Source organism: Lepidothrix coronata, unplaced genomic scaffold (assembly GCF_001604755.1).
Source record: "Lepidothrix coronata isolate B3197 unplaced genomic scaffold, Lepidothrix_coronata-1.0 Scaffold124, whole genome shotgun sequence".
NCBI classification, from domain to species: Eukaryota; Metazoa; Chordata; class Aves; order Passeriformes; family Pipridae; genus Lepidothrix; species Lepidothrix coronata.
The window spans coordinates 663,418-691,245 of record NW_016690304.1 but is presented as its reverse complement, the minus strand read 5'-3'; the positions used below and the strand labels follow the sequence as shown (position 1 = coordinate 691,245).

At 43.8% G+C, this 27,828-nt stretch overlaps 1 protein-coding gene and 1 long non-coding RNA gene across 10 annotated transcripts in view; one reads left to right on the top strand and one right to left on the bottom strand.

The window, feature by feature from the left end:
• PCDH15 (protocadherin related 15) overlaps positions 1 to 27,828 on the top strand; it is a 688,108-nt gene that overhangs the window by 52,585 nt on the left and 607,695 nt on the right. For 7 of the 9 annotated variants that reach the window (XR_001876630.1, XM_017826138.1, XM_017826145.1 and 4 more), the window contains exon 1: positions 26,507 to 26,543. The exons of 1 other annotated variant lie outside the window; for it this stretch is intronic. The gene's annotated coding sequence lies outside the window, so the exon portion shown is untranslated. Of the gene's footprint in view, positions 1 to 26,289; positions 26,307 to 26,506; positions 26,544 to 27,828 lie in introns of those variants that run through there. One more of the 9 variants, XM_017826139.1, reaches the window with a different exon arrangement.
• Positions 21,158 to 23,887, bottom strand: LOC108502803. Its single transcript, XR_001876631.1, has 3 exons — positions 23,822 to 23,887; positions 22,932 to 23,019; positions 21,158 to 22,484 (listed from the first exon to the last, which is right to left on the bottom strand). It is a non-coding gene; the product is annotated as an uncharacterized LOC108502803 (long non-coding RNA).

Here is a 27,828-nt window from a genome sequence, read left to right as displayed (position 1 = left end):
TGTTCCAAGTTTGTTTTATGATATTAGAGGTTTCACCGTCACAATATGCCAAATTTGCAGTTCTAAACAACTGCAACTAGAAACCTTATTTGCTGGTTTCTTTGAACTTACCATTCATTTCTCCACAGGTGTTTCTCTAGAGCTTATTTGCCACAGCAGTTATACACTTGTGCCACAGATGATTCTGCAGATGTTCCAGCTGGTGCCCGAGACAGCTCTCTGTCTCCTAAGGTCATCCTACAAGTATTTAATTTTATTGGGCTGCTTTGTTTCTTGTTTGCTTCTGCACCCACAGGAGTAACTGCCTAATTCTTCCAATAGTCCTAATGAATGTTAGTGCATTTTAAGAAGCCTATTTCGCACTGCGGTAACAAATAATAACAACATTTTTGTATTCTCAGTGGCTGTTTTTAACATCTGCTTGGGTGTAGCAGTTGGCAGGTATGAGAGACAGAACTCGTGGGTCTGAATTCTTAGAAGGCACAGTGACATGGGGTATTACAAGAGGAGTAGATGTCAGTGTATGATACAGTGTGAACTGACCTTGAAGTATCAATATCTTGGTTGAGTAAATCCTATGTAATAGAGAAGTTGTGCATGTGTGTTCAACCTGGCAGTTCTGTGCTGGAATTAAATGCAGTTGCAAACCACAGACCTTTCACATGCTTTTACTGTTCTTGATGTTTTAAGCTGTCAAACAGATTAAAAAGAACAATTGTACTAGCTGCTTTCTTAATTTTTCAAACAAGCCCCCAAGTATTAGGGTTCAAGGCACTGCTTTCTTTAACTGCTGATTTGAAAACAACTGTTGTAACCCAACTGCGACGCTGCAGAAGGGCTGTTAAATTTGACTTTTGGTAGGAAATTCATTGCAAATTAGTACAGCACAGGCAGGGCCATTGCTGGGGTTCATCTTGCAGCTTCTTCAGTCCAACTGCATCAGCCTAATATGGTTACACAGGTGTGTGTAAGGTGGGTTTGGTGTATGTGGGAATCTGCAGGTGCTTTTTGGCCACCTTGGCAGCCTGTGGCAATATTGTGTGGATCAGCTCCTAGGACAAACCACCAAAGCATCTGTATCTGCTCTAGGCAGTGTTCTTGCTTGTAAATATTAAAATAGATTTCATAAGGCTTCTGATTTAAATCTTCCTTGTGGTACTTAATTGGTAATTTATATTTGAGAGAGGGATTTGGGTGAGGGTTTATTAGCTTGAATTATTGAATTATCGTTTTATTGTGGAGCTTTTTGTTAAAATTACCAGACACTGTAATTATTGATATCTGAAATCGCTTCAGTTCATTAATGAATAAAATCATAAAATAGAACACTATAATGATACCTAATTGCAACAAACTAGATTACAATCTTTTATTTACAGGTAGGCATAGATGAACTCTAGTAGTAGAACTTGAATGATAGATATTACTCTTGCTTTTAAGAAGATTTTCTGGAAACTTTTTTGGTTTTGGTTTATTTTTTTTCTTCAGCAGCAAGCACATTGGTAGATCTTTAAATGGACGACATACCCTGCTTTGTATTCTTGGGTTTGCATGTGCATAGGTATTTTAGACAAGGCTATATAAAGAGGTTTCACTGTTTGCCTGTCAAAGGTGTGGTATTTGCAAGTTGTTCTAGATGTGGGGAAATTTTCTCCCCATTAAATTATTTAATCTAGAAGAATGCTTTTACTTTGCATTTAAGTGTTAAAGCAGTAATTTTAGTTACTTTTACAGCAGACAGTCTGAAGTTTCAGGGTAGCAGGCAAGGGGGCTGCTACATTTTGTAGCACATAGGGCATTTCCCCCGTGTTTGTGGAACAACAGCTTAAAGAGGATGCACAGGAGAGCTGTCATTAAAAATGTAAGCACAGTGGTTGAATAAAATGCAGGTTACTGTTCAGACTGCAGACTCCGTTCTGGAATGGATTTTACATAAAGTAAAAGCCAGAGGTTTCTTCTAAACAACCACACAGTGGTTGGAGTGGCACGTAACTGCTAATTTTCACCTCACAAGTGCTGAGTAAGAATAATAATTTTCTGTCTGCAAAAACTACTTTTGGTTTCCAAAAGCTTCCGTGATTTAGCTGAAAATACTGGTCTGTCTGTAGCCGTGTAGTTTGTTTCCATTCAGCCATGAGCTGAGGATAAGATTCCTAATTGGCTGTTTCTTGGGATGCCCGTCTCCTGCTGCCTGTAATTTTGTTTGCTGGTGATCAGGTAGACTCTGACACACCCAGTTTCTCACTCCATTAGCATTTGTGCTGCCCTTTGGCCCTGGGAGAATCATAGAAGCATTTAGGAAAGAAGAAACCTTTAAGATCATGAAGTCCAACTGTTAAGACAACATTGCTGAGCCCACCACTAAACGAGGTCCCCAGGTGCCACACCTACACGTCTTTTAAATCCCTCCAGGAATGGTGCCTCCACCACTGCCCTGGGCAGCCTGTTTCAATGCTTTACAACCCTTCCAGTGAAGGAACTTTTCCTACTATTTAATTTAAACCTCCCCTGGCACAACATGAGGCTGTTTCTTGTTGTCTTATCACTTGTTCCCTGGGACCAGAGCCCGACCCCCCCCTGCCCCGGCTCCCCCCTCCTGTCAGGGAGTTGCAGAGCCAGAAGGTCCCCCCTGAGCCTCCTTTTCTCCAGGCTGAGCCCCCCCAGCTCCCTCAGCCTGCTCCAGCCCCTTCCCCAGCTCTGTTGCCCTTCTCTGAACTCACTCCAGCACCTCAATATCCTTCTTGTAGTGAGGGGCCCAAAACTGAACTGCTTTTGTGTAAAACCAAGCCATGATCAAAGAAGCCAAAAATCTGCCAGTGACACCAGGCTCAGAGCCAGGTATTGATCTGCTCCTCCTGTTTCCTCGTCTTTCCCAGAAACTGGAAGGATAGAGAAGAGCACTACTTCTGCTCTTGATCCTTTAACCAGTTATTCCAAGGCCCCAAAGTCTCTCTTGATTGCCCTCAGACAACTTCATTATCCCATGGAGAATAATCCGAGGGCTGTACCAGAGTAGGAAGCTTTCTCTTCACATCTTTAACCCAAGCCCAAGGGAGCCAGGAGACTTCTTCCCTAAGGAGTGCTCTGGTCTGCATATTAAGCCTTATGTTCCCTTCAGAAGGGACTCTGATGCCTTTTTTACTTTATCACCTCAACCTCTGTGACACCTCCAGTGCCAGATGAGCAGTCATCCCTGTCATTGTGGAGTTCTGCTTGCACAGCCTCATACCTGTGATGCCAGGGCCCCTGGAGTGGTGGGACAGTCACAGAGGAGCACACCTGCTGCTCTCATGAGGTTCCCTGCCTCAGGCAGGAATCCCACCTGTGCACTGCACTGGAGCACTCAGCTGTGGGTTGTGCTCATCTTCACTGTGGAATGATATTGTGCCAACCTGCTGTTCCTACGAAGTGCAAACACTGGAAGAGTCTTAACACTGGGTTTGATAGTGCTATTGAAAGCATTTTCAAAATCCTTCTAAATTTTTACTTTAAAACAGGTGAATGGTAGTATGGTCAAGGCCATCATAGGGGCCTGGCAGGACAGGCTTTGCCTCAGTGTGTCAGCTGTTGATCATCATGTTGACTTCTGCGGGGAAAAAATAGGGCAGCTCCATATTTCAATACTATTTAAAATCTGTGTGACACTTTTAGGGTAATAGCTCACGTGTCTCTAAAGGAGGTAATGAAGTTGCAAATTGCCTAATCATTCTAATGCATGCATATTGCCATTCTGTTTGGCAAATCTGCAATCAAGCCATTGATTTGCTTTCGCTAATGCCAGCTAATCATGCAGAGGTGGAATTTGAGCTGTGAGTGATAGGCTCTGCAAGCAGCTTTCTGGGGCTGACAGATTGGGCAAAGCAAGAAGCTGTGAGAGCAGTGCTGTGCTTTCCTACTTTGCACTGTGGTGTTATCCTTAAAGTTGATTTAAATGATCCCAGCTGGCTGCTACCGGAGACACCGTCTGCGACTCTGCCATAGAATTCCACGTTACCTGTGGCTGCTGCTTGTTCTGGGGGAATGAAAGTCTGCCAGGTGACATTCCTTGGAGATTCCCTGTCAATCCCTCGACCTCATAAGTGTTTGTTGAGCTGGACTATAGCTAATGTAAGGACCCAAGCCCAATTTCAGTAGATGCATTCCCGGGGCTGTTGTGTTACTTTGAGTAGCTCCTGGTGGGCAACCAGCTGTCCCTGCCCAGCCGTGTGTCCTGGGGACAGGGAGGGCAGTGGGATCCTGGGGGGCACCAGGGCAGGGAGGGGATCCTGCCCCTCTGGCCAGCCCTGGGCAGGCACATCTGCAGGGCTGGGCCCAGCTCGGGCTCCTCAGCACAGCAGGACCAGGGAGCTCCTGCAGCGGGGCCAGCGCAGGAGATGCCCAAGGGATGGAGCAGCTCTGGGAGCAGCAAAGGCTGAGGGAGCTGGGGCTGTTCAGCCTCCAGAGCAGAGCCTGAGAGGGGTCCTCAGCCAGGTCTGGAGGGGCTGCAGGGAGGGGGCAGAGGATGGAGCAGGCTCTGCTCGGGGGGCCCAGCAATGGCACAAGAGGAACGGGCAGGAACTGATGGCCAGGAAGTTCCAGCTGGACAGGAGGAAGAACTTGTTGGCTGGGCAGTGACCCAGCCCTGAAGAGAGAGCAGAGAGGGGATGGAGTGTTCTCCCTGGGGATATTCCAGAGCTGTCTGGACACACTCCTGTGCCCTGTGCTCTGGGCTGGCCCTGCTGGAGCAGGGAGGTGGGACCAGATCCCCACTGTGGTCCCTTCCAGTCTGGCCCAGTCTGGGATTTTGTGAGTCTGTTACTGTGCTTTTCTTACAGAACACCAATGATTCCTGGTGCTGTATATCCAACTGCAAATCTACAGGAGAGTGAATTTACTCTGACCTTTGGTGACATCTCTACATGCTGTATTTCTTCAGCTGTTTGGTTTAGCATTGCTTTAAACTGTTGCTTAATGTGTTCATCAGGCTTGTGTCTATGATTGTGTACTGACCTAAATTTCTATGGAAAGCACTGAGTTTTACAGTTGAGAGAGAATATCAACATCCTGGAATCCTCTGTGATTCTCAGTATGAAGTTATTAACATTGAATTAGCATCATACTGGACACATGGATGCAAGTACAGCTTTCAGTTTTATCACACTCCTCTTGGCTCCTCTGCTGCCAAAGTTTTCCCCCAGATTCTCCACGAAAAACAAACTCTCATCCCCTTTCTTGTAGTTTGACTTATCTTTTGAGTCTACAGTGGCTATAATCTCTGTTTGGGCACGATGACTTTCCTCTATTCTCTAGTTTCTTTCAGGAAAGCAGGAGGTCTCAGAGGTCTTAGAATATACATGTAATGTACCAATAAGAAGGGAAATCCTAATTTTAACGCATTCTTCAAAATGTGTGACTAATATACTGTGTCTGGTTGATGTTTTAGTGCCCTTACTGATCCCAGCCACATCGCTACACCCTAAGGAAGAGAACTTTCTATCAAATTAATATATCTAGAGCTGACTTGGCCAGCATCTAATGCCTTTATGAACATTTCTAGCAGTCAGGGAAAGCAGATCCAGCACAGTTCAGTTTTGGACATGGTTTTTAGGAGGGTACTGCCCTTAGCAAATAGGTCAGTAGCCTTTGTCAGCCTTCATCTGTGGCCAGCTTTAAGGCTTTGTGGCTATCAGCAGCCCATGATTTCTATCCCTGATTACTAATGAGAAATGATATATGCTTGAAAAAAAATAAAAAAACCTTAAAGGCTAGTTTAGGCCATGTTATTTGGGTTCCTTTTTAGCTGAGCATATTTGGCGGCAGACTTCTGTGCCACGAAAAAAATGACAGATAAAATGTGTGTTGTCCCAATGAGTCAAAGAAATCAGGCACCTAATAACAGTAATTACACTGTGCATCTGTGATGTTCTGCATGCTTAGGACTGTGGAGATATTAGCTAATTAATCCTTTCAACACTGCTGTGCAGTTGGTATAGCTGGTACTATTCTCTTCTTTTTGTAAATGAAGGAACAGATAGAAAAGTTTGACTGATGCACTTTGCAGCAGCAAGCAACATCACATTTCAGGAGTTTATTCCACTGTGGTGCCTTGAAGGCACAAGGTGGGTGCAGATCCACCTCGGAGCATTGCTGCAGAGGCAGGCGGTTCAGAATGCTGGCTGCTGCTGCCCTTTACCTTATTCTGTTTTTTAGGACTACATTATCTACCGAAATAGTTGTTAGAATGGTGGTAGAGAGGACAGTTCTTGTGGCTCAAGAGTTGTACCAACAGCTACTGCTGAACACAAATTCAGCTTTCAACCTTCAGCAGTGCTGGTGGTTCGTAATGTGGAGGTGACTTATGACAGGGTATCCTTTGTCTGACAGCTGCTTAGGGAAGAAGAGCAGCTGTTGGTAAGTGCCAACAGCTCATTTGATCTAGAATTAATTCACAGAGTGAATGAACAATCAGTGTTGATGCAGCACCTTCTGTGAAAACAAGTGAGCTGTGGTTCTCGTGTTAAGCGTGCTGGCCACAAAAGTTGATGGTAGCTGAACTCAAGGTGGTGTTGCACAGTGTCCTGAGCAGATGAATTTCTTTCAGCACTTCAGGTAGTAGATGTTTCACATCCATCTACTGTTTGGACACTATAAAAAGTGTAGATTAATGTTGGTGCTGATGTTGCACCTTAATAATCCGATGGTAAATGTGCTGCATCATGTATGGAGGTTTAATTCCTACAGCTAGATTAGCTTTGGAAAGTGTCAGCTGTCTGTAAACCCCCAACTATGAGTAAGTGCTCATTGCCTTCAAAGCATGAACTGTGTTTTTGTAAGCAGCCATGCTGACCCAGCTCAGGAGCATGATGTGCCAGAAAAGCTCTCGTGCAGAAGGCTGATTTCCTCCAGCACAGCCCTTCTCTGCCCTTCTAGTTCAAATGCCTTACAAAGCCACTTGTCTGTTCATGTCATGCCATGCCATGCCATGACAAGGGAAAACACATCTGAAAACTTATGTTTGTTGAAACGCCCTCCTCAGTCCCTGAGAAAAAAAAAAATCTTCTTTTTAAACCCATCTGCATGGCCTGCTGATAGTTCCAAAGTTATGAATACTCTAAATGATGTTCTTGGATCTTTTTTAGGGTAGCAAATAAAGACATCACTGGCATCTTTCAGTGTCTAATTTTTGCTCCTTGGCAGCCAGCACAGAACATGCTGATGCTGGGCAGTACTGTGCAATGCCTCCCTCCTTATACTGAGAGAATACTCAGTGGATGGTGTGAAAGAGAACAGAAAAATGTAGATAGCGGAGATCACCAGCCTTTGAAACCTCAGCTGATCCTTTCCTGCTCTGCTGTATCATGGACAAAGTTGTTGATCATGGCACTGACAACATTTTTAGTCTTGGTTCTCACTGCAGTCTTAAGTGCTGAGGGTTTTTTCCCCCTTCTCAATTGACAACAACTCTCTCGTGGTTTTTGACCCCATCATGCATTTCTGATCAGTTTTAACACGGGAGTAGAGATCTCAAATCTCATTTACTTAATCTGAAGGAAAATTGCGTCTGGCTGTAGAAATCCTACTCAAATTGGTATTAGTGACAGAGAAACTGTGGTGTGGGTTCAGCAGTTCCTGACTGTATCAAACTTTTCTGACCATTCAGGATGTGTGTCTCTGAATCAGTCACACTTTATGCCACCTCTTAACTAGAGGTAATTTCTGGGTATCAGAGGGAGCTGAGAATACTGGTTACATTGAGGGAGTTTAGGAGATACATAGGGGGAAGTTAGAATAGTGCATTAGATAAATTCACGGGGATTGCAAGGGTAGTTAGTGGTTGATACTGCAGGGAACAGTTGGAGCAGGTCTCTAAGTCTGGCATCCTAATTTTTCATCACTGGGAAAACATTAACTTCTTTTTCTAGTTAATGAGTGCGAAGGGAAATTGCCTCTTGATCGAGCTGCCTGTCCTATGTTCAGAGGTGTTAATGCTGTGCTGGAGCACGTACAGCCACCTCCGCAGGCAGTACGACCCGAAGGACGCCACCTTTAAACTGAAGCAATAAATGCTGTTTACCTTTAAAACGGCTCTTCTCCTTTTTCCTCATTTTGGGAATTATATTTTTGATGAATGGCCCTTCAGCAGCCTCCCTGGCTCATGAATGCCAGTGGATGTGGGTTAATAACAGCATAAGGGAGAGTGCTTTTAATAGTCCTTTCCGTGTGCACTGAACAGGCTGGCCCTGCTCTGATGCTCTGCTTTTGGATGCTGATGGGAACAGAGATGCTTTTAAAGAACTGTTGAATAGGTTTGTACTGGTAATATTTTCTCCCCCTCCCCCCCACTTGAAATATTTTATTGAATTTCTCTTCAGCTTTTTTTGGCAGTTTCAGGGTTGGGAGTTTATCTGCTGGTAGGCGCTGGGTCTATTAAAGCCCAGCTGCCTTTGTTTCTGTATGTTATCCTGGATTATATTCCTTTTGACAGGGTATTTTTTCTTGTAATTTGAATAGTCACTGCATTTGTGTCTTCTTTAGGGCTGATACCCCTACTCTTATCTGTCCTGTCTAAGCAGAGCATCACTTCTGAAGCAGTTTGCTGGATCCGACCACAAGATAGAGGCTTTTTTCCTTTTTTCCCTGCCAGACCAGCCTTCTGCTTACTGCTGCAGAGAAGCCAAGGCCAGGGCAGAGCCAGCACTCCCAAACTGCTGGGACTTTGAAAGTTAATTGAAAATATTAGTTAACATGTGTTCTACTAATGAATAGCCAGCTTGCTGGAAAGCACATCCCCCCCCCATAAAAGTGAGTATTCGCAGCACTGCACCACTTGTGGTTGTAGAATTTGGGGGGGGAAATAAAGTATATAGAATTTCATAGTGAGTGTGAATGGTTTGGAGGGTGATAATGGTCACCAACAGCACAGCTGTGGAGATTTGGCTCTAATCAGCTGCCTGTGAGTCTGCAGTGGTGGAGGATGTGCCAGGGGGCAAACTCAGGAGAAATACCTTCCCAAAAGAAGCTGCTGAGCCTCCCACGCTGCTCTGACTCTGTATTTTCTTATTTACCTTTCCAAAAGTGCCTGTGATTATAAAAGTTTCTGGATTCTGAAGAGAAATTTTGCTAAGATTTTTTTTTTATTTTAACTGTGCTACTCGTACCTGTTTGGCAGGTCTGATAGAACACTCCTTTTCATGTTTCACTGAAGTACAAGATTCAAGGAGATGTGTTAATTAATAATTAGGCTTTTCTCTTGGTCTTTATCTGCATAGATAGCACTTTTTCATGTAATTAGGCAAATCATTTGATTTTGCAAGGCAATACTAACCAATATACCTTTTTTCACATGTGGTGAGAGGATGGACTCGGTCAAAGGTTGGACTTGATGATCTTTGATGTCTTTTTCAACCTTTGTGATTTCATGAAATTTGCCTCCACTCAGAATTTAAAGTAATTTTTCTAATCTTTCTAAAGGTTTTATTTTTCTTTCCCCCTTTCATTTATGTTGCCCATCCAGTTTACATTGTGTAACATAAAAAGAGGACCTGTGTTAAAATACCTGGGTTTTTTGTTGTTGCTAATTAGCGTGAAACAGATAATGGGATATGTTACTGCTGGGTGGAAAGTGGGAGTAAAAGGAGAAAATGAAAAATTATTATTCTGAGCACCTGACATTATCTAGCACAGAGTAAGAATTCCCTCTATACCAGTAACAATAAACCAGTATATATTTTAAAGATGTATTCAAACTGAGTGATTATTTTAGGATCGTACCATTTATTATTGCATGAAAACTTTTCTCCCTTCATCCAATATAATTTTATGTTCTAAACTGTCAAACAAAATACTGCTCTGATTGCATTATGATGATGTACCCAATGTGTATTGTACTACTCCCACAAAGTGGGTTTTTTTTTCAAAAAAATAAAGATATTTTTTGCATGAAACCCATCAGGATAGATAACAGTGGCTTATATCACCTAAAGCTTGTGCTGGGGGAGGGAAACACAACTTTCAGTCACTGGTGCTTAACTGAGTGTGGGAGACGAGGAATGAGCAATGTTCATTGATCCCCTGTTGTAACAACAGGAATCTCTCAGTGCCTGAGTGCCAGAGCTATTCCTAAGCGAGGAAGCCAAAAGCAGTAATTGTAACATCATTTAAGAAAGCTTTTTGTTCCTTCCTTAAGGCAATCCTTCTATTTTACCTAGCCAGTGTTGTTAAAGCTAGAGCACTGCTTTCCTTCGCATTGTAGCCTTGAATTTGAATGAAGAGGCACAAGCAGGGCTGCAATTCTTCTGGCAACTGATTCATGTTGGATGGGAATAAAAAAGTCCTGTGGCTTGTTTATAAATGTAGGCACATTCTTTATAAATGCTTCTTAATTGCTTTCTGCATTTCCATGTAGGGGCCAGAGGAAAGGCCCGTGTGTCTCTGCAGGTCAGGTGAGGCAGCCTCTCACCTGGCCAAGGGCACAGCTCCCAGCAAGGATGCTTCCTCCTGAGATCTTCAAGTATGCTTAACCCAAGGGAGATGAGGCTTTTGGTCACAGTGAAGTCGTCTGAAATGTTGACAGGGTTCTTGAAGTTGTTGACTGACGTTTGCCAGGTTAATAATTAGGCAAATGCTGTTGGAGCAGCTCTGCTGCTGGAGTGGAGGGACAGCCAGCCTGGGGGATGTGCTGTCTGCAGTGGCCTGAGAATCCTCTGAGTTGATGAAGTACCAGCTGCACTGGGGCAGTGCTGCCTCCAGAGAAGTGATTACTTTCTCTATAGGCTGTGTACTAGACTGTTATGAGACATGTTTTAATATTCCTGTGTAAATACGGTGTTCTCATTCCTCTGAGGTCACTCAGTTGCCTGAGGAGGTTCTAATAGGCTGCTGGACCAAACCTGTTTAATTTCCCTTATCTTTCCAAGCCATCCAAAGCCAGTTTTCTCCTTTAATTTAATTAGACAAAAGACAAGTGTCCTGTAAATAAAACTGGTTTACCGTTAACATATTTCTGCATTGTTCTCCCATGCTAATCACACACGGAGGCCTGAAGTGTGTAATGGTAAGAGAAATGCAAACCTGTACTTCAGAGCTGGTGTTCTGTCTTTAGATCTTCCTGTATCAGAACTCTGTGTTAGGTCAGAACTCAGTTATCTGTGGAGCTGGGGCTGTGATGGTCCTGTGCTTTGGAGAGGTTTTCTTGCCAATTTTGTCTAATAGCACGTTCCATGAGGCCAAATGTTGTCTGCTAAGGGATGAGATGTACTGATGTATTTCATTGATCTGCTGCTGAAAGTTGAGAGAATTTTTTTTCCTTTGTCACTTCTGTTTTTCCCTGCAGGATCTTGTTGACAGGAGCTACAGAGCTTTGGCGGCTTCTTGAGGGTCTTTTTGATGAGCTGCTGCTTTGAATGATTGCCTTTGCTAGCCCAAAACATGGGTTCTGTATAATAATATCTGTACTGCTGTGCTTTTGGACTCCACAGCTAATATCTTCCTAAATTTGAGAGATGCCCTTTGGCAGAACTACCTAATGGTGTGCACACTGAAAGCTCAGGAATTTTTGTGTGTCACAGTATTCCTCCTGGTGCTATCATGTTTTATATCTACCCAGTATGAGTTAAAATACTGATTTAAGTAACATCTTTTCCAAATAGCAAGAAAAGAAAGGGACAAGATTTTTGTTGGCATAGAGAACTGGGAAGCAGGAACAGGCAGAGAGGACAAGATGGAAAGTCCCTCTGTTGTCAGTCAAGCTGGGGAGGGATAGTGAGATACACCATGAACCTATGCTATGGGAAAAGAAGAGGGATTTTGGATGAGCATGCTTTCTTGTTGGTATCAAGGAAGGCATGTTGAGCCTCTCTGGGCTCTCTGATCATAGCTTTTGTTTCTTGCTGTGCTTGCCCAGGCTCTTGCCCTTCTCAGCAAAAAAGCTGAGGAAATCTACGAAAATAATCCAAGAATATGTTTTTGAGCAGAACAGTGGAATGGTTTAGGTTGCTGAAGAGAACTGTTATGACTTATAAAAAGAATGCAGTTTGGTTCTTTGTTTCTTAGTTGTGATGCTTCAATGACAAACTGCTGTTAGCACCGAGGAGCTGGAATGCAGGTGAGCTGACACAGCATGATGCTGCGAGGTGTTACCTAGTTACTGATCTGGCCTGATTATCTCAAAAACCCAAGGAATTCTTTGCCTGTACAATCTTGGACTGAGGTACACTTGCTTGCTCTGTCAGCCTGCACAGTGTGACAGAAATGCAGAGCTGCAGTTTGGAATTCTTTCCGGTGGGTGATATTCCTCATCCCCTCACAGCCACTGAGGATTTGAGCTGCAGTGTCAATGGTGCTTCCCTAGTTTAATAAAAGATAGGGGACTGCACCTGCCTCTACTTGTGTTTAATACCACCAGTGTGCCTTTCCCACCATCAGACACGGGCAGGCACGTTTTTATGCATAAAAAGTGAGTTGATATACACTACTTTATGTAATCTCTTTGAGTTCTGTGTCTCTGAGGTCTGCCAGCAAAGCTGTTAAGCAAATCCTAGATTTTTCAGTACTCGAAAATACATCAGAAAACTGTTCTTTTGTGATAAAGACCTTCAGTTCTTTCTTGGGCTGTCAGTTTTTATCTTTCTAGGAAGACAACTGTCTTTACTTTCTCACTTTGAGCAGAACTGGATTTCCTGGATTACATTGGTTTCCATTATCTGTGTCATGTACTTACCAGAGAATCTTTCCATATTTCTTGCAAGCTCTTGATTTGTGATATAATTTCAAGTAATTTGAAAGCCTGAGCTTTTGGCAAAGCTGTGTTAGGGGAGGGGTTGTTTTTTGGTTTTTTTTTAATGCATCTTCAATGGAAAAATTTAGAAATTGCACCTGGCAAAGTTAAGCCACCGTGTCACTAAGTGAGTTTAGGATTTTTGTGTTTGAATTCCAAATGCCTTTTACTGAAATGTTCACGGGGTTTTTAGGAACACCTGTTACCTGGAGCACAGCTCTTTTGACTGCTTTGAAAAGCAAACAATGATGAAAACAGTGTGCCTGTGTCTCTAATGCTGTTTTAGAGCAGCACTAGAAACTCTGCTCTTTTAAGACAGGTGGTGGAGATGTCTGCTACCACCAATGTGCAATAAAGGAATTAATGCTCAATAAAAACACTTTTTCCTCTCCCTGCAGTGAAGCGCATAAAGTTCTATTAAATACCCTATGAAATCAAAATAATGAGGGGACAAAAGCATGCATGAGATTCTTGAAGTTGTTAAAATCAGTATTTAGGTTCCCATTAAAATATGATTATTCCTGGTGTTTGTCTTTTGTTATGTCAGGCGATTCAAGTAATTTTTTCCATTTCCTTTCTCTGTCTGTAAATCCTTGTTGGCTTTTTGGAGGGGTAGCTGTTTTTGAGGGTTTTTCTGTAGTCAGTAGAGTTGCATTTGTATGGCTTTTTTGGCATATAAAAGTGTTTGTATTCTTTGTAACTGGCTCCATCTGCATTGGAGATCTGCAAAATCTGCATTTTTAGCTGAGGTGGGAAACCTCACCCAGCCTACTACCTCAGGTAGGACTTTTTATGATTCCTTTGTTCTAAAAGGAGTTTACAAACCCTATGGACGATACTTTTTTGCAGTGAAAGCCACTCTAAGGAGAGAGCAGTGGATTCTGTGGAGAGATGTGGAGGCAGAGAGTTGGCACTGGAGCTGGGACCACCTTAGGGCATCACTAACAGTGTTGGTCTCAAAATGTGCCTGCAGGCAGCAAGTGTTCCAGGAATTGTTGTGGATGCCCCCACCAAGTGTCCAAGGCCAGGTTGGACAGGGCTTGGAGCAACCTGGTCTAGGAGCGGGTGTCCCTGCCCATGGCAGGGGGATAGAACTGGATGATCTTTAAGGTCCCTTCCAACCCAAACCATTTTCTTAGTCTATGATTCCATGAAATTGGTGCCAGATCTTTGAAAGGAGCACAGGTTCTGAGTATGCTCCCGTTTTTAAAAAGAAGTGTTTTGTGAAACACTTTGTTCTTGCTACTGTGTCCTTGAGCCATGCAATTCTAGGGCTCGTGGCTTTTTTCCTCGCTCTTCCAGTTAGCAGCTTTTTCCCTGCTCCCATGTTAATGTGACAGCTTAAATGAATAAATTTACATAGTGTCCCAGCTGCATGTGGATGTTCCCACTGCTTACATCAGAGCTGAAGTGGGCTTTAGCTAGCCTTCCTATATGGCTGCTCTGGGTAGGATTTAACCAGAACCCAGTCCCTCTTCCTGAGTGTTTTATTGCACATCTGTCTCACTGCTGGAGTCTCCTCTTTATGTGAGGAAGGCTCATACTGCTGCTCCAAGTTCTTTTAGTGCATCTGTTGGCAGGGAATTTTCTGTGAGATTCTCACCTTGTCTTTCAGCAGTGATTGACAACGTTTACTTTCCTGTAGAAGATCATTGCTTTGTGCTTTGAATGTGCTGGTGGTCTCATGGGGAGGTCCCGATGTGTCCTCTATACAAATCATAGATGGAATCATGAAATGGTTTGGGCTGGAAGGGACCTTACAGCTCATCTCATTCCACACCCTGCCATGGGCAGGGACACCTTCCGTTAGCCCAGGTTGCTCCAAGCTCCATCCAACCTTGCCTTGGACACAAATCCAGCCAGGCTGTGCATTTAACAGATGCCCCAAGCATGAATAAGTGGAAAGGAGACTGTCTAAATAGCCTTCCTTTTTTTTTTTAATGATTTTTTTTAATCTACTTTTTATTATTATCCATAATATTCAGTCCTGCTTTCAACGTGGAGGGTCTTTTCCCTAATTCAGATAATCCCTTCGCCTGCCAGCCAACATCAGGTGTTGAAGGCAATGAGGGTACCTGTTCAACACCCCACACCCACAGAAAATGGAGCTCTTCTCCATCTGTAAGGGGCCCTGTAACTCCAGCATCCCTGGAGCCTGGCAGGCCAGCACTGCTGTGTCTGGTAGTGGCTAATTCAGGTCATCAGTGGGAAAAAAACAAACAACAGCAATTTGTCAGTGTCTCACAGTGATAAAGAGGCAAACATATGGAAGGAGACCGGAATTGCACCATTTTGTGTAGGGAAAGTCATCTCAAAAATAAGACAAAAGAGAGAGGAAAGCCAGAGGCAGCTTACAGATGGATGTAATCAAACAGTCTAGACAAGGTGTCCACATTGAAAAGGATAAATAATATAGGTAATTAAATATATATGTTAGCCAAGTGAACATGTCCCTGCCATCACATCTGCGAGTTGATGGATCTCTTCAGTAATTTAGTGAGCACACCAGTGTCTCCCCTCTGTTTATTCTCTTATTACCTCCATCCATTTTGTTTCTCCTCTTGCTATCTGCTGCTGCATGTTTATTCTTCCATCTTTGCTGCTGAAATAGATACCGGCCTTTGCCGTGACCAACCGAGTTTTCCTTGCCTGGATTGCTGTGAGCTAAGCCCTCAGATTTACTGCTGGGCTGTGCAGGTCTTTCTGCGGAGGTAACCCTGGGAGGATGCACAGGGTGGCCCCGAGTACCCACAGCCCACAGAAAGCTCTACCTGCTGAGAGCTCCTGTTGTGTCTCCGTGCCTGCAGTGCAGCTCAGGTGCCAAAGGAGCGCTGCATTACCCGTGGGGATGTGAAAGGGAAGTCCAGTAAGGCCTTCCACTTACCTCCTAATGCCATAGGATGAAAAACGATGCCTTTGGTGCTTCCGAATTCATTTTGTTTGCTCAAAAATATAATTAGTATCTTGACTGAACTATTGTCCCGACTATAGGAATAAATTGTGAAATAAATACAATTTGTGGTTATTATGTTGTTGTTCTGTATATGTTCCTTGTTTACCAATTATATCTTACCTCTAGGGTAATCAACTTTAAATATCCACCAATAATTTGAACATCAAATGGTACTTATCCTGGAAGTACACCCCAGTAATCTATGCACATACATTAGGAGGGTGCCAAAGTGTTTGCTTAGATTTTAATGTGATGTTCTGTATAATTTTCCCATAGATTAGCTTTCAGCAGGAAGTTTGCGTGTATTTTTTCCCCCTAAAAGCTACATTCAGTAATAACGGGTGGTATTTATAGCAGTTGTGCTGAATTAGAAAACTGATTGGGTGAACGACTTGATTGCTGCTCATTTAGCAGTTACACTCCTGCCAAACCTCTCCGTGAGGTTCGTGCATGGAAGTTTGGGTGATGAAACACGGCTGCCATGGCGGGAGCATCCGAGGACAGCAGGAGTTGCCCAGGCAGAGCAGAAGTCAAAGCAGTGTTTGCAGCATGTGCAGCTTTAGCCAGCAGGAAGTGTTAGTTGTTTGTCCAAATGAAATCATGGTGCGCTGGTTTTCAGCGTGTGAAAAATGTCTGTTTTGCTACTGCACCAAGAGCAGACATTTCAGGGACAGAGATGCAGCCCCATGAGTACCTTCCTGATCACAGAACTTGGAGTCTTTAAGGTGCTGGTGTGGCTACAGATGCTCCTCTTCTGCTCTCCTCACACCGGCAGCAAGATGAGTTATATCTATTGTGCCAAGGTGTGGCCCAGGTTTTGTGTGAGGGAGTGTTTCTCAGTATGAATTTTTGGCATGCTATTTGATACCTGCTTACTTTATGTAGCATAATTGTTGGATAGAGGGTGCCTTCAATGAAACAAGCAGCCAAATATCCCATCTTTCTTCCAAGGTTAGGTACTTTGGCCCATTTCAGAGACTGGTTTTGAAGGTTTTCTTCCCAAGGAAAAGGTCGTTTAAATTTTCATTACCATGACGTCCGACATTGTCTTGGACTCTTCCTGTCCCACAAGTGTTACTTGATGTGCATGGGATATTGTTGAGCACCATAAAATTGGCAATGCAAAAAATTTCCCAAGAAAACAAAGGTTTGCATGTCCTGGAGGGAGTATGGTGCTTACAAGGTGTCACACAGTAGTATTTCTATTATTTAAAACTGATCAGAACCGCATTAATTCTGACATGCTTCACACAGTGCAGTGGAGTTGCTCTTACACACTGGAATATGTTATGTGTTCTTGTATATTATCTGTTGAAGAAGATCCCTTTTTGAATATTAAGGAGTGTTGTTTCATAGGAAGAAATCCTTCCCTGAGAGGGTGGGGAGGCCCTGGCACAGGTTGCCCAGAGAAGCTGTGGCTGCCCCTGGATCCCTGGAAGTGTCCAAGGCCAGGTTGGTCAGGAATTGGAGCAACCTGGGCTAGTGGAAGGTGTCTGGCACAGTTGCACTGTTATGATTTCTCAGGCTCTAACTGTGGCAATGGAATCTGGGTGTAGGGTCACCCTGAGGGTGAGGTGCAATTAATCTCAGTTCCTTATGTAGGTTATTAGTAATGCTGCCTGCCACAGCTGTGCTGCTGCTGCCCACCACGTGTGCAGAGTGTGCTGGTGCCACAGGGCTCATCACAGGTGCTCATCACCTGGAAGGTGTGGGAGGTGGCCAGGTGAAGATAGATGTGTTTTCTGTATTTCCCATGAGAACGGAGTGAGTGCTTGTGTGGCTGTGTGAGCTGATTCCAGTGCCAGGGTGCCTGTGTCTGTCCCCAAGAGAAGTCTGATGGGAAGAGACAACCTGATGCCATGTGCCATTCTTCACTTCGCTGGCACAAGTTGCTACTTTTTCACGTTTTGCCACACTGGCACTGGATCAGAGGACTTTTTGGATTTGAGATAGTTTGTTGGGCATGGGGGAAGTGTTATTATTTAACAAAACTTTTGTGCAAAAGAGTATCTATTAATCTGCAGAGATACGGGCCTGTGAGGAAGAAGAGGATGAGAAGTGTGGCTTGTTCAACCTGGAGAAAAGGAGGCTCAGGAGGGACCTTCTCACTCTCTGCCACTCCCTGACAGGGGGGTGGAGCTGGGGGTGGGGTGGGGTCAGGCTCTGCTCCCAGGGCACAAGAGGCAGGAGGAGAGGGAACGGCCTCCAGCTGTGCCAGGGGAGGTTGGATATTAAGTTGTCCTCCTTCCTCTCACCTGTCTCAGCAGCAACAGCAGTTGGTCCTGTTATTTCCCTTGGCTCTGATGTTGGTCAGGAGCAGGGCAAAACATGGAGGTTTTTGGTCGCCAGCAGTGCCTGTAGCTCAACGTTGCAAGGAGCTGGATGCTCGGTGGGTAAATGATTTAGTGGGAAAGGCTGTCTGAGGCTGGTGTGCACTTTTAGGATCTGGTTCTTGATAGAGTAATGAGCAATTTGTAATTCCTACATATTTTTAATGTCTAAGAAAAGGCTGTGTTTAAAAATGAGGAGGCCTATTAAAAATGAGCAGATCCTGTTATTTCTTCGCTTTTTAATGAAAAGCGAAGAAAGGTGTGAAAGTTCCTTTGGCAGTTATTTTTAGGATACTGTTCAATTGGAGTGATTCTGTTGTAATGGAAAACCAGTTATTAGCAAGTGTGTAGTTTTGGAAAAAAATGTAGAATGAAAGATGTGACAATTCACTTTTTGCACATTTGCCAAATGGCATTGATATCATATAAAGTAACAGATAAAGTGGATACAAGAGGAAAGTTATAGTCTTGTCCAGAAGGCTGCAGAAATAGCAGCTGCCAGCTCATATTATTAAGCCCTGGGTTAGAGAAAAGGCCACGCAATAAAAATTGCAGGAAGGACACCAAATGTTAAGTTACACTGAGAAAAGAGTGTGCTAATGGGTATTATTTGGGAATTGAATGGTTGTGGTTGCAGTTGGAGGAGTGAAGGGTTATAATAGTGACACAGACTGTCAGTTGGGGGAGAAAAATAAACAAAATTAGCATTTAAAATCCTTTCATAGCTATCACCAGGACAATGTGGCTCAATGGTTAATGGATTTTTAAATATGATGAAGCTATAACAGATGATTTACGTCAATTCCTGTATCTAACTGTTTGCAGGAACCACAATAAACCTGAAGAAACAGGGCTGCATTGTACTTACTGTTGCATATATTTATGATACTTATCTCACAGCGTTCTTATATAGTTTGGTTTCTGGCAAAAAAAAAAAATCTTAATTTTTCTTAAATTCATAGATTTGTGCAGGACAGCTGAGGGATGTAGCACTGCCTGTGTTAATCTGACTTAGTGCTTCTGTTTAGTATCAGTTAACGAGGAGACAATGTGATTAAAATATCCTTTCTCAGCAAGTGGAGCCACGGATAAGCTCTGTTGCCCCGTGCTGGCACTGTAACAGGGGTTGGATGTCCCAGGGGGGCCTGTGGCCGTGTGTGCATGTGCGTGTCTGTGGGCCCAGCTGTGACATTTAGCGCATTAAACATCCAGGAACGTCACCCTGCTGAGCTCAGGGTGCCTGGCTCTGGGTACAAAAGCAGTAATTTTATGTACCGCTAAACTTTGACGCAGGGCAGGATTTTTGGTGCTGTGGGTGCTTTGGGAAGTGACTGGTTTCTCCAGTTAGTGGAGCCGGGCCTTTGCTGTGTCCTTACAGATCTCTGTCTGCCCAGTATCCAAACGTTTAAATTTTATCTGGATGTGACACATTAAATAGGCTGTTTTACTGCATTTGAAGGTTCTGCCTGATGTTTTCCCTGTAACCCATCCTGTAAATAATCTCCAAATGCATCATCTTGCTGCTTGAGGGAGACACTTGGAGAGAGGGGGTTAACTGGCAATGACGTGTGCAATAATTGCTGAGTGACAGGGCCACTTAAAGGAAGAGTTGTTAATGGCAAATGTGGGAAATTTCCTGGGCTTACTGCACATGACAAAGATATTCCTCTGCAAACTCTGTGCCCATAAAACAGTAAATGGACTCCTGTAGTCCAGATTTTCCAAGATGAAGTCTAGTGCTGCAATTTCAGAATTCTGTGGAGACTTTTTCTCTGTAAATATATTTTGGAAGGGAGAGTATAATGAAAAGTAACTACAGATAGATATGTATATATGTATGTATGAAGTGTAGGTAAGTTCTGAAAGCTACTCAGTATTGTTTATGTAAAAGCACAAAACTAAAACTGTGCTTGCTTTATGCTGTTGAATATTTTGGCTCTTGCCAACTCCATCATTTAAGCAGGAAAAGCCTAATTTTACATGTGTGAGCTCCCTTCGGATCCTGTTACATCTGTGGTGCTGCACATGCTGAGATATTTGGCTGTGTTTGGACCAACAAGTTTGGAGACTCAGGTCAACAGTACAGACTTCCCTGTGAGGGTGGGGAGGCCCTGGCCCAGGTTGCCCAGAGAAGCTGTGGCTGCCCCTGGATCCCTGGGAGTGTCCAAGGCCAGGTTGGAGCAACCTGGGCTAGTGGGAGGTGTCCCTGCCCATGGCAAGGGGTGGAATGGGATGGTCTTTAAGGTCACTCCCAACCCAAACAATTCAGTGACTCTGTGATATGGATTGGTCAACTTGCAGATATGTTTGCTGAGCTGTTGTAAGGAGTTTAAACTTAAAAGTACATTCTTAATATACATTTTCTAATCTGCTCCAAAGTGATTATGGTTTAATTTTCAGCTGCATTTCTATACTTGTTTTGAAAGAAACCCAATACCTGTACTTTTTAGGAGGCAGAGTCCGAGCTTTTACCAGAAGGGGACTGGATAAACTACATAAATAATTTTTGTGCCTTAAGCCCACATTGAGGGGACCTGCTACTGAATTTTAGAGGAGCAGTATCTCCACATAGGGCATTCATGCCATCAAAACCTGAATGATGGCTAAAATAAGTGAATTTCTTTTCTGTTATGCTGATCTAAAATGATGTGTGTTAGGTCAATGAGTGGAACTAGAATTATGTGAGTGTCTTTCTGCTCACCAGTTCCTATACTGGGAGCAAATCTACATGCTTACTATATAAAACAAAACAACAATAAAACAAACACCAAAAAAACCCCCTAAAATCCCCACACATGAGCAACAGTGCTGGAGTGGGCATAAGCAATGTCTTTTGTCTGCCAGAATTCATCAGACTGCTTTTCCTGGCATGCCAGATGCCCATGATGGGGACAGTGTGTGAATGTCACTTTGAAGCATATAATCAAAATAAAACTTACTATTCTTTAAGCTTGGAACTGCCAAATAAATTTTTGTATTTGTTTCAGGAGAAGTCTGCCAAAAAAAACCCAATGGCAGCTGTGTCCAGTAGCACTCAGCAGTAATCTATGGAAAGAGATTTATTTACTTAACATTTGCTTCAGAGTAAATTTAATGTGAGTTTTTACAAAATTGTGCCAATTTTTATGTAGCCTACTGCCCCTTTAGAAGGTATTTTTTCAGACAGGGGTAGCTTCCCTTCTTACACTGCCAGCAAAATGTCAGTTTTGGGAAAAGGAAGGAGGCATTGGGTGGATTTTTAAGTAGAAGTGTTTTAAGATGGAGTCAGAAGTTCCCACGCTCTCTGATGGAGTTTAATGCTGATAGATGCAGGTGCAAGGACTTGAGGATGAAGGCTGAATGAGGAAATGTGTTTGTTTCATTACTGTTCTCCATAAATGTTTGATTTCCTGCTCTCCACAAAGTCTTAAAAACACCATTGGTGATACCTGGCCCCTCCAGACCAGCTTTGTTCTGTTTCCAGAGGTGAGGAATTTTGATTGCAGCCTGCTTTGTACCACCTTGCTGGAAAGTTATCCTAGAAGCTCTCCCAAGGAATGCAGAGGTTGAACTGAAGACTGACCACCCTGTGTTCCTGTATCAGGATCCCTACTTTCTGTTAGCTCTCTCCCTGATAATGATGTTTCTTGTCCTGGAGTGGTCGGAGTCATCTGGTGCATGTCTGCTGAGGTCCTCTGATGAGAACTGAGATGAGGCACTGTGGCCTCCTCCCCTTCCATTGCTGCCTCATTCAGTGGTTGGTCCTTAGTGCCCCGGGCATGTTGGGCTCACAAGGCTCTGGGCTGTTTTGGGGGGGGGGGGAAGGTGATAACCCTTGGAACAAGTGAGAACAGGTGAGCTGGAGGCTGCTTTGGGGACTCAGTGGCGCAGTTACAGGTGACATGGCTTCTCTCCCAGCTTTTGAAAACGATTCAGAATCACTGAACAGCAGTTGTTTCCTTGTGCTCTGCTGCGTTTTTGGCCCTTTCTCCAGCAGAGCTGCAGCTGCTGAGGGTTTGTGGTCCTGCCATGTCCTGACACTGTACCCACACTGTGCTGCTGGGGAAGGGCTGCCAGCACTCACCTGGGAGCTCGTCCAGCCTCCACAGGAGGGAACTGCCTATTCACACTGTGTTAAAGAGGATTTTGGGAGGAGATGGTCAGCTTGAGGAGATTTTTTGCATTCTTCTCTTCTAAAAGTTCAACCTGCAGCAAATTGACTTTGATTATGGCTTAAACTGTAAAGCCACTTGCCCACAGTTTGGGTTTCCTTCTGAAGAACCAGATGACCACAGGATAACTTCTGGAGCTGAATGGAAATGCTGCATTCCTCTGATCCCTCATGTTTAGGTGGCTGGTTTTGGAAAAGGTTACTTAACCCTGCTGCTGCTATGTCATTCAAAACTTCCTGCTGTGTTTGTTCATTTTGTTTTCATTGGAATACTGCAGTCCAGTAGTCAGGTTTTACCTGCAGATGAATTTAAAGGATGGGATTTAAACTCTCCAAGGAGCCTGCACTGAAGGGTAACTCTTAGTTGAAAATAAATACTTTATGCATTTAAAACTGCATAATAATTGAACAAACAAACAAAAAAAAAGGGTCTGTACCTAGTCTGAAACATTACCTTAATGAACACTCATGGGGAATTTACTTCCTGAGGCAGAATATCTGGTATATTTAAACTTGGACACTAACTTTCAGTGAAAGCTCTGGAACATTTTCAGATGAGAATAGCTGCACTTGTGTTGCAAGGTCACCATTTTATTGCAGAATCCTGCTTTACTTCTAATGTAAAATTAGCATGAGTGTGCCTCGCAGGACCGTACCAATTAGTTTCTGTATTTAACAATTACCTATTTTTTCAGATACTTTATAATCTTGAATTTATATGATGTAGCATAGAACTCAAATTACCTTGGTAAGATAAAAGTTGCATCTGTTACCTGGGTTGTAATGAAGGTGCTTCTTGAACCTTTTGCCAGCATAAGGCACTGACTCATTTCTGTCATGGAATCACAGAACAGTTTGGGTTGGAAGGGACCTTAGAGTTTATCCCATTCCACCCCCTGCCATGGGCAGGGACACCTTCCAGTAGCCCAGGTTGCTCCAAGCCCCGTCCAACCTGGCCTTGGACACTTCCAGGGATCCAGGGGCAACCACAGCTTCTCTGGGCAACCTGTGCCAGGGCCTCCCCACCCTCAAAGGCAGGAATTCCTTCCTAATATCCCATCTAACCCTGCCCTCTGGCAGGGGGAAGCCATTCCCCCTTGTCCTAGCACTCCAGGCCCCTGGAAATAGTCTCTCTCCATCTTTCTTGTCGACCCCTTCAGGCCCTGGAAGGCCACGATCAGGTCACCCCAAAGCTTCTCCTCTCCAGGCTGAACAATCCCAACTCTCCCAGCCTTTCCTCCCAGCAGAGCTGCTCCAGCCCTCGAATCCTCTTGGGGCCTCCTCTGGACTGGCTCCAGCAGCTCCATGTCCTTGCTGGGCTGTTCCCAGGGCTGGAGGCAGCTCTGCAGGGGGGTCTCCCCTGAGGGGCAGAGGGGCAGAATCCCCCCCTGCCCTGCTGCCCACGCTGGGGGATCAGCCCAGGGCACGGAGGGTTTCTGGGCCGGGGCAGGTCCAGCCTCTGCCCCACCAGCACCCCCAGGGCCTTCTGCCTGGGCTGCTCCATCTGCTCATCCCCAGCCTGGATTGATCCCAGGGGTTCTCCTGACCCAGGGGCAGCACCAGCACTTGGTCTTTCATCAGAATGTTCCTCTGGCATTTCCCCATCATCTCATTTCCTGTTAGCTCAGCCAAACCTGTGTTGGACCTGTGCCACCTTCCATGGAGTCTAATGTTTGCTAACCCGAGGGCGATTGGATGTCACTGTCACTCTCTGTCTCTAATGATCACAGTATGCTGTTTCCAGTTGTATCTTTTTGATAGATAACACAGCCTACTTAAAGAGGCGAAAATTAAATGATTGAATTCCAACAGTTGTATTTTTGTCTGAAAAACCCGTACTGTGCCAGGTTCTGACATCCTTTAGTACTTTATAAGTCAATAGGACAGCTGTGGAATGAAATGATTTTTAATGAGAAGTGATGACAGAACCTGGCAAAGAAATAATGGTGAGTTAATCAGTAAAGTTCTGCATGTTTGTAGCAGTCTATTCTGTGGTGTCTCAGTCAAATGATTTGAAATAGTGTTCAGAGCAGGGCAGTGATAGCTCTGCATGTAGACACTTCCTTAATCATAAGAAAGAAGGCCCTGAACAGCTCTTTGTTTCGCCTGTTCATGGTTGATCACGTGGCCTTATGTCTTACAAAGACCTTAGTCATTTGGCAGTGGGGGGCCCACTCTTGCAGGCAGTGCCGTGACCATTCCCCAGAGCTGGGACTCCGTTGGATGTGGCACTTAGTGAGATGTTTTAGGGGTGGTTATGGTGGTGCTGGGTTGATGGTTGGACTGGATGATCTTGAAGGTCTCTTAATGATTCTGTGATTGCCCAGAGTGGGACTTGCTGCTGGGGACTCCCACTCACCCTTAATTTGTGAGTACATAACCAGGGTAATGGCAGTGAAGCTGCTGACTCTGTGCTCTGGACAGACAGCTGGGAGAAGGCAAGCCAGGAAAGATGGAAAATGCGAAATATGCATCTTCTCCCCCCCCCAATAACTTTGTCAAATAAACAACTGATTTAAATGAAGAAATGTCAGAATCTATTTTGATACAAGACCCATCATTAATGTAAAATTATTTATTTTTTTCCAAACTTGCGTGGGCAACTGGAAGAGAATAGAGACAGATGAGACACACAGATAGCAAACTATCAAATTCATGTGTACAATTACGGCATCGTGCAGGAGGAAAAACTGCAGCTGTAAGCAAGATCTGGTCAGACTTCTTTGCTGAAAACAAGGAAAGGGTGAAAAAAAGAATTCTGACTTCCTGCTGAATCTTCTTGCCCTTGAGTTACCAAGGTGAATTTTCCATCAGCTTTCTCTAGGTAAAGTGGTATAACACCTGGCACACTTCTTTCCCATGGCCACCATTGGAGGGCAAAATAAAACTGGTCAGTTGAGAAAACCTGGCATAGCCAGATAATTAATAAATTAATGTACAGCTCAGTTAAATGCATATTAGCTGAAGGGGAAAGGTGGAGCTCTTGTAGTCTTAAAGATTTCTTGGATGTCTCACTAGAACAAGATGAAGCTGAACCTGGATGATGTCAGGGTGAGTGTTCTGCATTGAGGGGTTTTTGTAATAAGCAAGTTTTCCTGAATTAATTTGAGTATCACACTCAAAAAAGTAATTCCCATATTGCTGTTTATTTCTCTATTCTCTGTTTTCTCTACATTCTTTATTCTATATTCAATCATCTCTCGGGAATCAGGACTGAGAAGAATGTATTTGTATTTCCAGTTTCTTCTTTATTCTCAATATTCAGGCAGATTTCTGCCAAATCATTTGGTAGTCTTCTGGATGGTGGAATACTATCAGGGTGTCAAGTCTGTATGTTCTTTAATATCCATTATGCTCCTGTCCTTTGGAAGATTATTTGTGTCTGCTGATCTCCTGGAGGTGTGTTACATGCTTCTCCCAACCACCACTTACATTGCATAAGGAAGACAATCTGCTTTTCAGCAACTCTTGTGTTGACTTTGCTTTCCAGAATCACTATTTGCATTGCCATCTTTACACAAATACGTTTAGTTTAACTGCTGATAGGACTTGCTGGATAGGTTTCAACACCTGTTCTGATGTTGGAGCTGGGGAGTGCTGATGGGCTCTAAGGTGTGTTTATCAATATTCAGCTTATTCCTAAGTGTGCTCACTCTTCTGGCTGGTGCTTTGCTACTGTAAATCATAACCTATTTTGCCTCTGTCACTTGCCCAGAAGGGAAAAATTTACTTATATTTTATGTATGGGACTTGAATTTTAATCTTAATTTAATTTTAATTGCCACAAACCAATTTATTTTTCTTGTCACTTGCCCAACACTTGAAGACAAGCTTCATATAAGATAAATGCAAAGTTTTGTTGCAGATAAAAACTCTCTGCATATATTTTCAAACTTTGTGTTAGGTCCTGAGCTTGCATTTATGGATCCTGTGTTCATAGCTGCTTTTAGAAAATCCTGCATGTGTTTTAAGAGTTTTATGCTTATACCTGTGGCATGTTTGATTTCCAGAATCTCCTCTGGTGCATGGACAGTGATCCTGCCCAGCCTGGGTGATGGGTGTGAGGTCACAAACATCATCTCCTCATTTCACAGTCCATGTTGGGAGATGGAGGTTTGAGTTAGTTACGATTGGGTTTTGGTTTTTTTTCTTTTCTATATGGTGCAGAACTGTAAGATGACTATTCTTTTCCTCCCCTTGTGTCATCTTCTGGTTTGTTGTCCTTGTTGCTCTTTCTCTGTACAAATGTGTAAATATTCTCTTCTACCCACATTGTTGTCACCTGAGGTTGCACTCCAGGAGTAGATGAAATTATCAGTGTGTGAATTAGAGAGTTCAGATCTTTTTGAAGTGAAGGTGAAATGATAGTCTTGGTTTTTACAGCTGACATTTCGTTAAATTCCTATGATTTTGGCTAATTGATGCTGTATTTATGGGATGCAGGTCCCAGAGCTAGACTGGAGTCAGGGGAGGGGAGAAATGAACCACAGAATCCCAGAGTGGTTTGGATTGGAAGGGAACACTAAAGATTGTCTTGTTCCACCCCCTTCCATGGGCAGGGACACCTTCCACTAGACCAGGACCTTGGACACTTCCAGGGGATGGGGCAGCCACTGCTTCTCTGGGCAACCTGTGCCAGGGTCTCACCACCCTCACAGGGAAGGATTTCTTCCCAATATCCCATCTATCCCTGCCCTCTGGCAGTGGGAAGCCATTCCCCCTTGTCCTGTCTCTCCATCCTTTGTCCCAAGTCCCTCTCTTGGAGCCCTTTTAGGCCCTGGAAGGGGCTCTCAGGTCTCCCTGGAGCCTTCTCTTCTCCAGGTGAACCCCCCCAGCTCTCCCACCTCTGGATGTCTCTGAAGGCATCCAGAGCAGAGGGGTTCCAGCCCTCAGAGCATCTCCGTGGCCTCCTTTGGACTCACTCCAACAGCTCCACGTGTTTCTGATGCTGGGGACCCCAGAGCTGGAGGCAGTAAAGCACACTGTACTCCCTTATGTACTGAAAATACTAAGGTCAATCCAAAGTGTAGCTACAGGTATGGGTGGGAAAACCATCTAAATGATGTGTGTTCTGAGCCTCTGTTTATATGGCCATATATTGTTTCATTTTTTATTATAAAGAAAACTCTTCATAGTTCCCTGTTTCAAAAGACTGCTTTGTCTCTGCAGACCTCGTCTGTCTGGACAAACAGTTGTAAAAACTGTCAGAAAAACGAAGCTCTTGTCTTGAACTCCTTAATGTAACCAATATTCTAGGTAGTGGCATGGATTTCTGCCAGCGAGGGCAGTGGGTTTGTTTAAAAGGGATCTAGTATGCTCTGGAGCCTGTACCTTCTTGCTCTTAAGAACTCCTGGCAGAAGTTTTTCAGTAATTTCGATCAAAAATGTAGGTTCAAATGTTCTGCATTGCAATCATCATTCTGAAGGCTCAAATTTCAGCTGTTTGAAGTGGAGGCGAAATGAAGCAGCAACGTACAGAGCTAACAAATTAAATATCACAAAGCAAACAAACTCAAACCGTGACAAGGGGAGATGAAAATCAATGTATTATCACCAGATTGGAACAAGTACTTTATCTTCTTTAAGTATAATCCCTAAATTTGCATCTGCTCATAATTTGATAATTAGCAGGGTAAATTAA